Source organism: Periplaneta americana, chromosome 3 (assembly GCF_040183065.1).
Source record: "Periplaneta americana isolate PAMFEO1 chromosome 3, P.americana_PAMFEO1_priV1, whole genome shotgun sequence".
Lineage (NCBI taxonomy): Eukaryota > Metazoa > Arthropoda > Insecta > Blattodea > Blattidae > Periplaneta > Periplaneta americana.
The window spans coordinates 143,115,383-143,130,326 of NC_091119.1; the positions used below are offsets into that span (position 1 = coordinate 143,115,383).

The 14,944-nt window shown below is 34.7% G+C and overlaps 1 protein-coding gene across 1 annotated transcript in view; it reads right to left on the reverse strand.

Annotated features, from left to right (window-relative positions):
• Positions 1–14,944, reverse strand: part of LOC138696589 (uncharacterized) — a 156,591-nt gene that overhangs the window by 140,967 nt on the left and 680 nt on the right. The window lies entirely within an intron of this gene.

Here is a 14,944-nt window from a genome sequence, read left to right on the forward strand (position 1 = left end):
GTTGACTACCAACTAACTTCCTGCGGCGAATGGAACATATAAAAGGAAACATGTTTTAGAAGAATAGGAATTATAGTCAAAAAGGCCAGCCTACAATTCCCACTACCACTAATTTCAAATGGTGAAGGGTTACGGCTAGCCTCTGCAAGACCAACAGTCAACTTATAGAAGTGAACAAGAAATTAGGTTTTGATGGAAACATTAATTTTATGGGTCACTTTACTAAAGAGGTTACTGTACCGAATAACTTAAAATATAGAAGCAGTTTCAATACTACGAGCTTTTTGGTTTTTTTAAGTCATGGGACCGTAATAAAAGTAAATAATTTATTTTATAATAAAAAACCAAAGAAATAAAAACTAAAATAGGCTATGAATCTCATAAAACAAATCGATGAAGTGTGTGAGAATTCACGAGTGATATTTCAAGTTTCCTAACTACTGTTTACATACGTATTCAAGCCTCAGAATAAAGTTCGAGGCCTGCAAACAATGCTTCATTTATTGGGTCCGTTTATATCTGGATACCCCAAACTGAACATGGGCCACATAAAAACAACAGTTGTTTAGGGTAGCCAAGTGTAACTGTCAGAACAGCAGGCGAGAATTCAAGGTCTCGAGGAACACTGCTGTGAGGACGAAACCTGCAAGTAGCTTGATAATACTGTAGTAGGAATACGTGACTCCAAAATTCAAATTCATCAGTGTCATATCAATTCACTTCAGTATATGAGACTAAAACATCGAGCCATACAGATTAAAACCAGGTTATATTTAGAGACTACAACATTTATGATAGAGCGCGATAATCGCGAATATTAAAACATAGAAATTCCTCAAATTCAGTAATGAAAAATAAAACAATAATGTACTTACTACAGTTTGATACACAATGTATATACGAGAAATCTATAATTTTTATGGTAGATGGTATGTCATCGTGTAATATTTGTATTGCTAATTTAATGCGTAACATGACTTATGAGTAAATTAAAAAATATATATATGCTAAAAGAGGCACTAAAGATTTGACAGCAGCAGCACTACACCTTACGAATTTAGATCTACATAATTATAATTTTTCGGCCTCCAAATGAATTTGGTTTGCACAAATATGATTCCACCATTGCTCCATTATCTCCGTATCAGATCGACAGCAAATAACCGCTAATTCTAAGATCATAATATATCATTAATCTGGCATGTAAATTTAGGCTTAGACTTAGGCTTAGTGTTACAGCTACGTAAAGATTATATAATATACAGTATATATTTTTTTGGGTCCTACATGGAGAAAACACTAGAGGAGGGAGATTCGATCCGGTCCTGTGGCTCGGACTTCGGCGTAGCTCAGTGGTTAGAGCGCTTGGTACATAGAACCAAGGACCCGGGTTCGATCTCCGGCGCCGGAGCAAATTTTTCTTCTCTAACAATCATTATTAGTGTTCCGGGCTTAAAGCTTGAGATTTCAATATTTTGTAATTTTTTTTTTTAATTGATCAATATTGTCACACTTTCAGGAGCATCTTGTCATTTATTTGCACGTGTCCTTTATATGAATTTCTCCTTATAACTTAATGTTTTCTAACATGAAGTGAAAACTTTGAGATCTGAATTATCAAACATTTAATTTCAACCGATGTTACTATTTTTGAAGATATTAGCCTACTGATACCACCATTCCTCGTAATATTGCATTTGCGTTTAATTTATCATTTTTTGCACATTATCATATTTATAATTTCAATTAATTTTCAAAGAAATGCTAGGACTTAGAATATTTATTTTTTTTATTTTAATTTTTTTAGTTTGTTATTTAACGACGCTCTATCACTACTAGGTTATTTATTTAAAATGTAATATACGTATTTCTTGAATGGCTTGAATACCTATGATTTTGTATATGTTACCGTTAAAACTCGAAATCAGTCAAAACAAGTTTCAACTAGTAAAAATTACCGTAGTTTTAAAAATGTAGGTAGAAAGCGAGTTTTCGTAAGATCTAGAATCAGTGACAGGTTAAGTTTGGTTTGTTTAGGTTTTTGATTTGTTCAGGCTTTTACCAAATAAAAGCAAAAAAAAAACCTAACCTGGTATTGATTCTAGAAAACTGGCTTTCTATCTACCTACATTTGCTTAAGCTTAGTTTTTACTAGTTGAAACTGATTTAGGGTTTTAACGGTAACATATACAACAGACTTTCTATAAAATCCATTATTTTAATTTTACAGGATTCTTTCACAACATAATTATCACTCACAATACTTACATAAAATATTAAACGTCACCTTCGTTTTCTCAAAAACATATTTCCAACTGTACACACACGTAACAAACTTATTCACGTAAACGACATGGAGAAAAGACCAATAATTATACAGTATCTGCAACTCTGGCTGCGGGATTACGTGGGAATTTAACCTCACGAAAATGTAAGCACGGAAACAGCACACAAAAGTGAGTGGACATGGAGGTCATGACAAGGAGAAAAATATTCTGCTTGCAAGGGTGATCGAATTCCGTTCATTAATTCATACAATGACTAATCAAATATTTGTCCTGCGCTCTATACTAAAACAAAAAAAAATTTGGTTTACACTGGTATAATAAATTATTAAACTCATTCGTAGTGTTTGACATGTCTTTCAATAGTAGCAAGTTTCAAGTGCTTCTGGACTTTTTGAAATTGTAATAATTAATTGATAATGTTTATTTATTAATGGCAATTGTTTGAATACCAATATATGTAAAAATAATGTAATTATTCTGGAATATTAACCATTAATATTTTGTAAACATGCTAGAAGTATAAATCAGGACACATGATAAGTTATCGCCTCTTTATAACATGAACTCTTCATTGCTACTACTGCGTGAACAGTATAGAGCAGAACAGGTTTCACGGCTCGTGCGGCCTTGAGTCCCCCACCTCCGCGCGCATAGCCGGACGGCCGCGAAACCTGTTCTGCTGTATACTGCTCACCCAGTGCATAGGACGCCCGATTTAAAACTAAACCGTTAAGAGGCAAGTTACTGTTCGCAGTTGCACTACCTGCTTCCATCGTTCGGCTTGCAACACTGTCGCAAAAGAACGTCTTGGACAATAGTCACTTGTAATCATCACTAGTTATTATACTAAAAATAAGAATAAAATATATAATTTTATTAAAAAAACGTTCCACAAGAGGTTCTATATAGTTTAGGATCACATAGATAAATCATCTCGTCTCTAACAAGATTATATGATGTTGGACGACTAAGAAATCTTGACATCTGGAAAATTCTCTGCAAACTTTCTTTGCACTTGTTGGGCAGAGTTAGTGTGTACGAGAAAAACAAACACTGGCTTTGTATGTACTATAATTATAATCATCACAGTTCTTTGGAGTTCAATTATCAACAGTAATCTCACTAGACGTTTTGATTTATCTAGAGAAAATCAAAACTCGAGTGGGATTTAATTGACTATTACACGATTAGAAGAAAGTATATAAAGATTATAAGTAACAAAGTACTCCAATACAATAAAATATTAATTTACTTACGAAAATAAACCTGTCTTCAAATGTATTATTGCACCATTACGCTAGATGGCAGTTGGGCCAACTATGGAATCTTCATTGAACTCTGTAGACGGTTACTAGTCAAGAAGGCTTTGTTGATTCAGTTTCGTTTTTATTAAAACATTTGCATTCCATTTCAATCATCCGGATCCCAGTAATCAACGTCACTTGACAGATGATTTTCAATAAATCTCAGTATTAAACAATCTCTGATACGTGACTATCCATAATATCATATAGCAGAAGCTATAACATAACTTAAATAATATACACAAGTGTTAGAAAAGTTTTAATTAACGACGATGACATAAAAAATAAACATGAGTAATTTTAAAAGGAATAATTATTGAATGTACAATTTTCAAATTTGAATGTGGTTGGTGGTTCAATTGATGTTATATTGGACGTGTGCGTAATAGAAGTGGAACTCGTTGATTTAGGCCTACATGGTGTATTCAACCTATTCAGGATTTCCGAATTGTGCTCTTCATTTATTTGTAAATAGGATTTCAGAAGATGCATAGGTATGATCAGTGATTTTTATTAATTCTTGTTCTTGAATGCCAATGCGAATCATATTTGAAACTGCTGTGCATCGACTGGAGTGGTTTGTAATTTTATATATATATTTTTTTGACGTCCAGACCAGCGCAGTTTCAAATGTTGGCAAACAAAGAAACAAATGCTAGGGACGCGATAAAATTAAACAAATGCTAGGGACGCGATAAAATTGTGCGATAAGCAGCCATGATTGGTTGAAATGCGTCCTTTCGTACCGTTTTATTGGTCAAAAGTAGTATGACGTAGTAAGAGTGTAATAGTCAAGCTAAAACCCTAAGTAAGAGGCCTCTAAATAGGAATATCAGGTCCTGGGCCTGGATATCTTCATCGATCTATACCACAACCGCTTCAGCTTATACATAGAACTTTTTATTAATGTTTGTTCTTAGGAAGTGCTACCATAAGTAAGATGAGCGCTATTTCTGTATTACATCATGAAATAACTGACTTTGCTACAATATAATTTTGAAGCGAACACATGCAGTTTTACACCAAAATCATGCTATGCCACAGGAATAAAAAATTAATAATTTTTTTCCCATAGATTTTAATCTTTGGGAACGACGTTCCTTTGAAAAAACACTAGAGGAGAAGAATTCGATCCGGTGCTGTGAATTGAACTTCGGCGTAGCTCAGTGGTTAGAGCGCTTGGTACGCAGAACCAAGGACCCGGGTTCGATCACCGGCGCCGGAGCGAATTTTTCTCCTCTAATAACAATTATTGTTACCGTAACAGATAAATTCTGTAGGACCTATAATTAATCTTTACGTAGGTGAATTACATTAACTTAAAATTTAAACAGTAGATTTAGAAATAAAAGTGAAACAACTAAATGACGTAGGCTACTATAATCAACAACTTTCACTATACGACAATAATGAAAAGGAAGGCAGGGTAAATCGAATTATATCGGGAAAATATGCTTCACATTCGCCTAGTCCTACACAAATCCCAGAATCGGGATAGAACTCTGGATTCCAATCGTAGTCAAACAACACCTTACTGAACTACGACGTGTGTTTCGAACTTCAGAACTACACGAGCCACTAACAACGTATTGCTTTATCCAAAGGATCGTCTGAATTACAATGGCTATTTAGAGGTTAAATTAAGGGACTAAAGCTTCAACCATTAACAATGGTAGCCATACGTATTCAGAGAACATCAGTTTCGCAGATGATTTTATCTCCACCAGTCAAGAACAAGTTTTTGTCGGAGAGGAATTCCCTCTGTTGAAGGGATGAGTAGCGAATGAATATAATTACAGAAAATAGTTCTGTAAGAATCCATCTTCCTGGAAGTTACGCCACAGGAGAGTGAGGGTATTAAATCTAATACAAGATACAACGTAACCTAACCCAGATTGTTATACGAGTATATGCTTATACCTACGCGCAGTTCTGGTCTGATCAAAGATTAATTTTCCATTTGCATAGCCTATATATAGATCAGTTACTTCAACAATTGTATTATTATTTAGTAAAGCTGAAGTACAAGGGGATTTCTTAAAAAACAAGAGCGTGAAAACAGGTTGCCAACGGAACTAGGAGTGAGCACAATGGAAACTGATTAAAAATTAGATGGCTGAGGCTTGCTAGTGGAGTGTTTTCTTCTAACAAAAATAGTTCCAGGGTCCACCCAGCCAATCAACTGGACGCAATGGCGTTTTTCCTCTCAGTACAAAAGCTACAGCGAGGCTTATATCCAGAGTTGGCAAACTATGGCCTACATACCGGGAGTGGTCCATAAAATAGTGATCAAACATCATACTATCATCAGCAGTCCATATTAGGTACTCGATATAACTAGACAAAAGATCGGTCAATAAATTTATTTCTGACCATCCTCAAATGATCATTCAGTAAATCCTATCACATAATAGGTATACCGCAATAAAGTGACAATTGTGGAATGGGAATGACAAAATAAACAAATGTTCAGAAAAATTCTGTCCAAAGGAGTTCTATACTAATACCTGTTTTTTTTTTTTTTTTTAAGATGGGACATGACAATTAAGCGGCCAAGCTTGAAACTACAATGTTATGTTGCCAATATGGGTAATCACCCGATTAGCTGATGTGAACTAACAATTTTCGTTAGATGGCTGACTTAAAAAAAAATTCATTGACAATTGACGCGAAAGCAAAAAAAAAAAAAAAAAAAAAAAAATAGAGAATGGAAGACGAAACGTATTAATGCTAACGTTCTGTGCACAACAAATGGTGCCTCTGTACTCAACATAGAGGTATTAAGCACTCAACACTTGGGCAACTCAACTGTGGTTACTACAGCAACAAGCTTTCCACGCTATGTGACAATCAGTTTTTTTTCGATCGTAGAGCTACTGTCATGTCCTATCTTTACAAAAAAAAATAGGTTTACATCTATGTAGAATGAAGCTACGAACTCATTTGGTAAGCTGAGTGTATTACTTCAGCTTTCCCCGTAATGCTCATTTCACTATGGTTTCATTATCTCCATGTTATCAATTCATTACCTCTAACTACTATTTAAAAATGGTTAACTGAATAAGAATGGAAGATTAAGTTAAGAGTCCTACCTGTGCGTTAATAGTTAAACAGTGTTTTCCTGAATTTCGATTTCAAAAGTGAGAATGGAGTAAATCACAGGTGGAGATACTGGGGAACTTTGCGGGGGGGGGGGGGGGGAGGAAAGCAATGCCTACCCAGGTCAAAGTCATATCATAGGCTATTCTCTTTCTCTAGAATTAAGTTTGTAGGAAGCATAATTCTGAGGAGTTATAATAGATTTATTCGCAAATTATTATAAAAATCAAGATTTACGTAAATGTTACGTTTATATTATATATACAGGGACTTCATTTTATTTTTACTAACATTTTTTATATTAACCTGGCTATACCTTTGCTACCCCCTTCCATGACTGGAGTTCGATGATACTGGCGTAATGTACAAACAAATCACTTTACTAGGTACAGGAGGGAAGAAAAGTAGTTCATCCATTTACGTAAACTAGGAAATATCGCGATTTTGAGTTTGATCATTTTCATTAGGTTTTTGTTTAATGAAAATACAGTACAGCATTAACAATGAATGTTTTTACTCACGAACTGAGCTACCCATGTGGAAGTATTCATTATGCAGTGTATATTATACTGTCCGCAGCACATTAGCGTGCAATATAGAGAATGAAGTTAAATTGAAAAATAATCATAATATGGATAATTAAACACATTTTTTAAAATGGTGGCAGTTCATTTCGATACAGGCTTCAGTTCTAATGTGTATATTATCGCACTATAGACTATTGTACCTAATCTCAATTACCAGTTTCGTCCTTCGTACTAAGTAACTCATTTTGAAATAATTTTGTCCCTACTCTATAAAAGAGTACCTTAAGTACTGTAAATTCAATCTTCACTTCTGCCCGATGCGAAAAGATAAAATTACTCAGACATACTACCTACTGTCAGTATAAGTGGTTATGTCGTAGGGTCGTAGAAAGGGAGGAAATCATGTGACTGTTAATTACTTAACGAGGCCCTTTTATTTAAGTTATTTTAAATAGTAGTATAATATTACGTAGACGTCCAATTAACTAATAACAGAAATTAATATTTTCAGAAAAAGAGCTAAGACAGCCCAGCCACTAGCTGGCGATTAAAAGCTGGTGGAGGAAACCGGGATACGACGTAGGCAAATGGACGACAGTACCTGTGCGAAAACGATTCAATATTGAAAGCTCTTTCGTCACTTGAAAACGCAAACATATTTTTGGAACGTACTGTTCACTATGACCGTAAGGCTACTGTGACTGTATATGAAGTCTTGGATCTGTGTGGAGGACGGTTGAACTTCATTAGTAGAATGGGTGGGAGTGAAGTACATTCAAAAACTCAGGTACAATAAAAATTGAAGTAAAAATAAAATGATGTCCCTGTATTATATATATATATATATATATATATATATATATATATATATATATATATATATATATATATATCTGTGTGTGTGTGTGTGTGTGTCTAATGCCTACCCACTTCACTTGCGTGATTCGGGTTCCATCGGATAGATGGCAGGACCGTGAACCATTTTCAAGTTGCACACCACTTCGGCGGGCAACGTTATGCATGATTTATATCTGTGATGAGTTATATAGTGTACTAGGATGAGTGTATGTGTAAGCGTAGTGTAGGAAATGGGTGAGGAGGATGATGATGGTTAGAAAGGGAGAAGAGAAAACCCGGTGCCGGCACGTAGTCTTCCTGTCGAATAGCACCAAGGGCGCCGCCAGGCTTAACGTCCCCGTCCGACGGACGAATCACTATCAACAGTAACACAGCCTATGCCTTCTCTTCATATGCACTGCGGATAGATTTGGGATTTAACCCGGCATATTGGTGCACAATTTATTGATTAGAAGTTGTGCACCGCCATCTCTCCTAGTCCCGAGGTAGAAATTTTACATGAAAACCCGGTCCGGCTAATTTGGAGGCAGGCGCGCTACCACAGAGCGAACTCGGTGGACTTGTTTCTGTAGATATGGGCATTCATTATGCGATTTATTTTTTATAGTATGGGTAAGAGCATATAATAGGACAGGCCTAGAAGATTTTCCAGAGAGAGTTCATTCAGTTTACTTAACGTGACAATGAGTTCGCCAGATATCCGTTCTTTTTTAAAATACAGAAGAAAATGATGGATGTAAACGTATGGGTAATTCATGAAGAACCTACTAAGACTAATACTGTAAATGTTGGCACATCTGCTATTATTACAGATGACATTCATCCTACAACTATACTTCGTTCCATAATATCTGACAGAAGTAAACATTGCCGGCAGAGGAGGAGAGAAGTATAATTACTATTGAAACAATGGCAGAGGTCTCATTCCTCACTTGTTTTAAAATTGGGCGGTTCGAAGCGTTCTACCTCCGGCCAAATTCAAGACAAGCACGGAATGAGACCTCTGCCATTCTTTCAATAGCAATATTATATTTCCCTCCTCTGCCGACAATGTTTATTATGAAACGAAATATAGTGACAATACAAGTGATAACAACAAGTGGACAAAGATGAAGCATCCTACAGAATCGGTGATGGAACAGCCATTTCACACAAGGTTCTTAGAATCTCGTTAAGGAAAACTGAAAATATTTATTTGATATAACAGACATTTCGCTATAGTTAGCTAAGCAAAGTACAGGCCTACATTTCAGATGGCATAAGGAATGTTTTTGCATTGTGAATGTATTCGTAACTTATATGTCTTTTTTATGAATATGGGTGCATTAGAGCTGGGGACGGAGCGAGTAGAACTGTTGAGTAACTCGGTTCTATCGGTTTATGTGCTTGGCAGCGGAGTACCGAAGTTAAGGCTGGTTCACAATAAACTGGGAACGGAAAGGATAACGAGAACTGAAATAATGTTAAAATAAATGTATTTAAATGTGAGCATTCACAATTAACTATTATGAATGCTCACATTTAAATACATTTCAACAAAATTTTCGTTCTCGTTGCCGTTTCCGTTCCCGGTTTATTGTGAACCAGCCTTTACTCGGTTAACCGTAGCCGTTACCGGTCAGTTCAAACAGAGTTCACGTGTTTCACTTAGTTCTAGCAGACAACAACATAGGTACTATTGTATTTAAATATATTCTGCTGCAGGGCAAATTATTTCCTTATCCCCAAGGCGGAATGAAACTCTAGTATTGAAGAGGAATTCATCCTATTATATGAGCTGTCAAGTGGGCCTAATGAACACTGAGTCTGAAAATATTAACTTACTGTACATAATAATAATAATAATAATAATAATAATAAATCTATAATAATATAATAATAATATTATTATTACTATTATTATTAAATTCCAGGATAACAGAGAAGGTTTGGAACCGAATGGGTTACATCAGCTCGTTTATGCGGATGACGTGACTATATTAGGAGAAAATCCACAAACTATTAGGGAAAACAGGGAATTTTAGTTGAAGCAAGTAAAGACATAGGTATGAAAAATCCCGTAAAGACAAAGTATATGATTATGACTCGTGACCAGAATATTGTACGAAATGGAAATATAAAAGTTGGAAATTTATCCTTTGAAAAGGTACAAAATATCAAATATCTTGGAGCAAAAGTAACAAATATAAATAACTCTCGGGAGGAAATTAAACGCAGAATAAATATGGAAAATGCGCTTTATTATTCGGTTGAGAAGCTTTTATCATCCAGTCTGCTCTCAAAAAAGCTGAAAGTTAGAATTTATAAAACAATTACATTACCGGTTCTTCTATATGGTTGTGAAACTTGGACTCTCACTTTGAGAGAGGAACAGAGGTTAAGGGTATTTGAGAATAAGATGCTTAGGAAAATATTTGGGGCTAAGAGGGATTAAGTTTCAGGAGAATGGAGAAAGTTACATAACGCAGAACTGCATGCATTTTATTCTTCACCTGACATAATTAGGCACATTAAATCCAGACGTTTGAGATAGGCAGGGCATGTAACACGTATGGGCAAATCCAGAAATGCATATAGGCCTAGAGTGTTAGTTGGGAGGCCGGAGAGAATAAGACCTTTGGGGAGGATAGAGACGTAGATGGGAGGATAATATTGAAATGTATTTGAGGGAGGTGGGATATGATTGTAGAGACTGGATTAACCTTGCTCAGGATAGGAACCGATGGCGGGTTTATGTAAGGGCGGCAATGTACCTCCGGGTTCCTTAAAAGCCATTATTATTATTATTATTATTATTATTATTATATTAGACTGATTAATATTGAAATGTGTTAAAAAAGGAAGTGCATTATATTTTCTCTATGTGTGTCTATTGGATTTATGTTACCTCATCAGTCATCATTTTATCTGCATTTATTTCTACGAATTGTGTTACGTAATTACTTTAATTTATCAATAATATTACTCTTCACCAAAGAGAACATGATTGAATGGAAAGCTGGTAATGTTACAAAATAAATAAATATTATGTTCTTCAGTTCAAAATTCCAAGTTTTATTGATTATTTTATCCACTTTCCGTAATAGTAAATAATTCTGTGTGCTATTTTTAAAGGGTTTTAGGCAGCGCTTCATGGAGCCCGTTCCTATCTTCTTTTTTATTTAGCTACAGCGTCTAACGTTTACCTCACATGCTAATTTACTAGCTGTTACTTTCATAAATTATTTTATCAATTTTATTTTGTCTGTCATATATAACACTGAAGATTAAATAGGCATTTTATATAAAATAACTCCGCAAATAGTTGTAAGCACGCAAATAAAATTTACAACCGCCATTTTGCAAGGAAGACAAGCACTTTTTTCTCGCCAATTAGCAAAGCGAGAGCGCTTTACTACAACGCTTTTAAAACATGCTTGGTTTCACTTTTAAAGTACGTTCTAAAATCGACTCTTTATCTACTGTATCTAAACTTTAAATCTCCCGCCACAAATTTGTACTCTGTACTGTACTCGGATCAGTAATGACGTCACAGTAACTGCTCCGAACCGAACTGCTCCGTCCCCGACCCTAGGGTGCATTCGTACGGTCATGTAAGGAAACGTATTTGTGAATTATTTTATTATCCTACTGTGTCCCCCCCACCCCAAGGAAATCTTCCATCTCCGCCTATGAAGTAAATGCATACACTGCAGAAATACGTAAGTTAGTTTAGGAAAATTCGAGTCAGTATGTTATTGCTTGCCACTTCAATTTTCCTTCCTTTCAGTGAAAGGATTTTGCTTTAAAATTTAAATTTTAAATGTTGCGTAATGAAAGGTACATGAAGAAAGAAACTATGAATTGAAATTTCTTTATAAACCTGGTTTGTAACAATAGGGAAATGTCGCAATATTATGTCTAATCTATTTTCCAATCTTCTCACATTTAAGCTACATAATTTATCCTTCCCCCTACATATTGAATGTCCATGCAACACTTATAGTTAACAAGCAGACTAAATGGGTTTACAAGAATGTTTACAGAAGGCCAATGCTTTCCCCTATCCAACTGTCCCACTATCAGTTATTATAACTGTTCTTAACACTTAACTTATAATTTGTTTTGAATTACAGCATTATGTGGCATAATTGCTAAAGGATTCACACGACAATGGATGATGATGATAATAATAATAATAATAATAATAATAATAATAATCTGCGTGTTACAGCTCATTCATATGGGGCCGACTCCTGGCCTCACGATATCCACATGCCTCAGCAGAGGTCAACGATCATCCAACCAGTACAGGGATAACATGTGGTTAGCACGATGACCCCTGACGTTATAGCTGGTTCGCAGATAAATAATAATAATAATAATAATAATAATAATAATAATAATAATAATAATAATAATCTGTGTGTTACAGCTCATTCATAAGGGGCCAAGAGCTACCAGCCGACTGCTGGCCTCACGATATCCACATGCCTCAACAGAGGTCAACGATCATCCAAGCAGTACAGGGATAACATGTGGTTACCACGATGACCCCTGACGTTATAGCTAGTTCACGGATAAATAATAATAATAATAATAATAATAATAATAATAATAATAATAATAATTCATCACGATGCTGAGTGGAAACTAGTCCCAACCCTGGCCGACATTTCATACGAACATTTCGGTAATTCGGTAGAAAACGTTGGCGAATATGACGGACATCAATGACATCGAGGATCAATGATAGGTTAGGTTTGGATTGTTGCATATTATGTACTTTTTTTGGTAGGCATACCGAAAACCTGAACAAGCCAAACTTAAACCTATCAGTGATCCTCGATGATGTCCGTCAAATTGACAAAGGTTTTCTACCTAATTACCAAAATGCTTTTCCCCATGAAGACTCGAACCAACGCTCGTTTTGTAAAGTAAGTTCAAGGCATGACGCTCTAGATTACAACGCCACAGCGTGGAACCATGATAATTAATAAAAAAAATCTCATGAAAAAATTGATAGAAATTTAACTATTTTCTAGCGTTACAACATCAAAATAAATTATTAAAATTATAAATAAATTACAAATTGTAAAATACGTATTCAATGCTTAATTCGTTCTGGCATTTTGTGTGTTTTAATGCTTTGTAATTTTGTAAATTATCTCTTTCAAGTTTTATTTACAGAGAACATGTTTTCACTTTATTAGTAGATTATTTTTATCTTCTTAAGATATGACTCTAATAAAGACGTCTAAACCAAGTTGAGTATTTTTAACAGATTTATTTAAAGATAAGCCACTAATCGGCATGAATAACCACGTCAAGTTTTGCAGAGAAACTGCAATACTTGGAGACATACGTAGACTTAACCATAATCGTTCACTATAAATCTAACAATCTGCCAGTACTCGTAATTTAAATATGGTTTCTTTTGATGGAAGCCAATCGGTGGGTGGGTATATTACCAGTTATTTCAACTTTTTTCCCATAAAAGTTAAAACATAATTTCTTAGAATTCGTAAGTTTCATTCTCAGAAAATTATTACACATTTTGATTCACTTAATGAACTTTAAATAGACTAAAAAAGACTATATACTCTCAAGAAACTCTTAGCCTACCATAATAATTATTATTCCAATACCACAGCAAAATTATCACATTGTTTACCTACGCTTACAATTCTTTTCTCTGTTTTAATTGATAGCCTAGTATGAATTCAGATGAAGCATCGTATCTCTGATAGAAGCAGCAATTGTTCCATTGTCATTTGTTGACCTGATAAAGTTAAACAGATAGGTAACTACAATGGTCTCGATTCAAAACAATTCTTAACCTACACTAAGAATTGTTTGAGCAAACATACTCTACATCAAATACAGTGATAACTGATAACATAACTTGAGCAACCCTTTGTGACAATACAGATGAAACGCACAGACCTTATATCTTAAATACAAATCCAAAGTCACCGAATGATATTAATGATAGGCAAGTATTGAGCGGAAAAATACGACATGCAATAACTATTGTTAGTTGTGCAAGGCTCATAAAAATTAAGTCAATGTATTATTTAAATGCCCACAAACGTATTGTATTTACACGTTTATCCAATATTTTCAGTGTTAGCCAGCTCATAATACACGAGTAGGCTATAAATGAGGACATTGTAATAATTTGTTCACAGTTTTTGAATTGTGCATACAGTAGACAATGACAAAGAGTTACTGTCATAACATAACTCTCTCCAACCCTAACCTTAAAATACTGTGTAGCTTGTTTGGTAACATTATAAAAAGAAAAGTGCAGACAACGGATTATTATAACATTCGGATAAAATATTGTTACAATTTACATAATATGCTAATACAGTACAATTAGAAAACCAACACCCCACTCAGTTTTTTTTAGTCGACTACCTTCAGAGTTCAACATATCCAGCCTACTCGTCTCTAACAAGTAAGGGAACATGACTCACGGGAGAGAAATGCAGTTAATTTCGATGCAAAAAGAAAAAAGGTTCAATGGATGACTATTTTAACCGAGAACAATAACCTCAACCAACGTCATATGATGTGCTGTTGTAGGCCCAAACATAAAATGTAATAGTCAATTTCGTAGAATTATTAAACACTACAAGTATCTGATTACTATATAAAATCAATTATTGAATTATATGCTACAGTTTAAGTAATGAGAATCAAACAAAATAATATTGCTTACTGCACACTTCATTGTGAAATCATCTCCACCCTGTCGCAAAACCTATTACTCTTTTGAAAACTAGTATGGCGGGCAAACACATTTTATTGTATGTGAACCTGAGAAAATGTAAGCGATAAAAAAAAACGAACAATACTATAATATAAGAACACCGTAGATTAA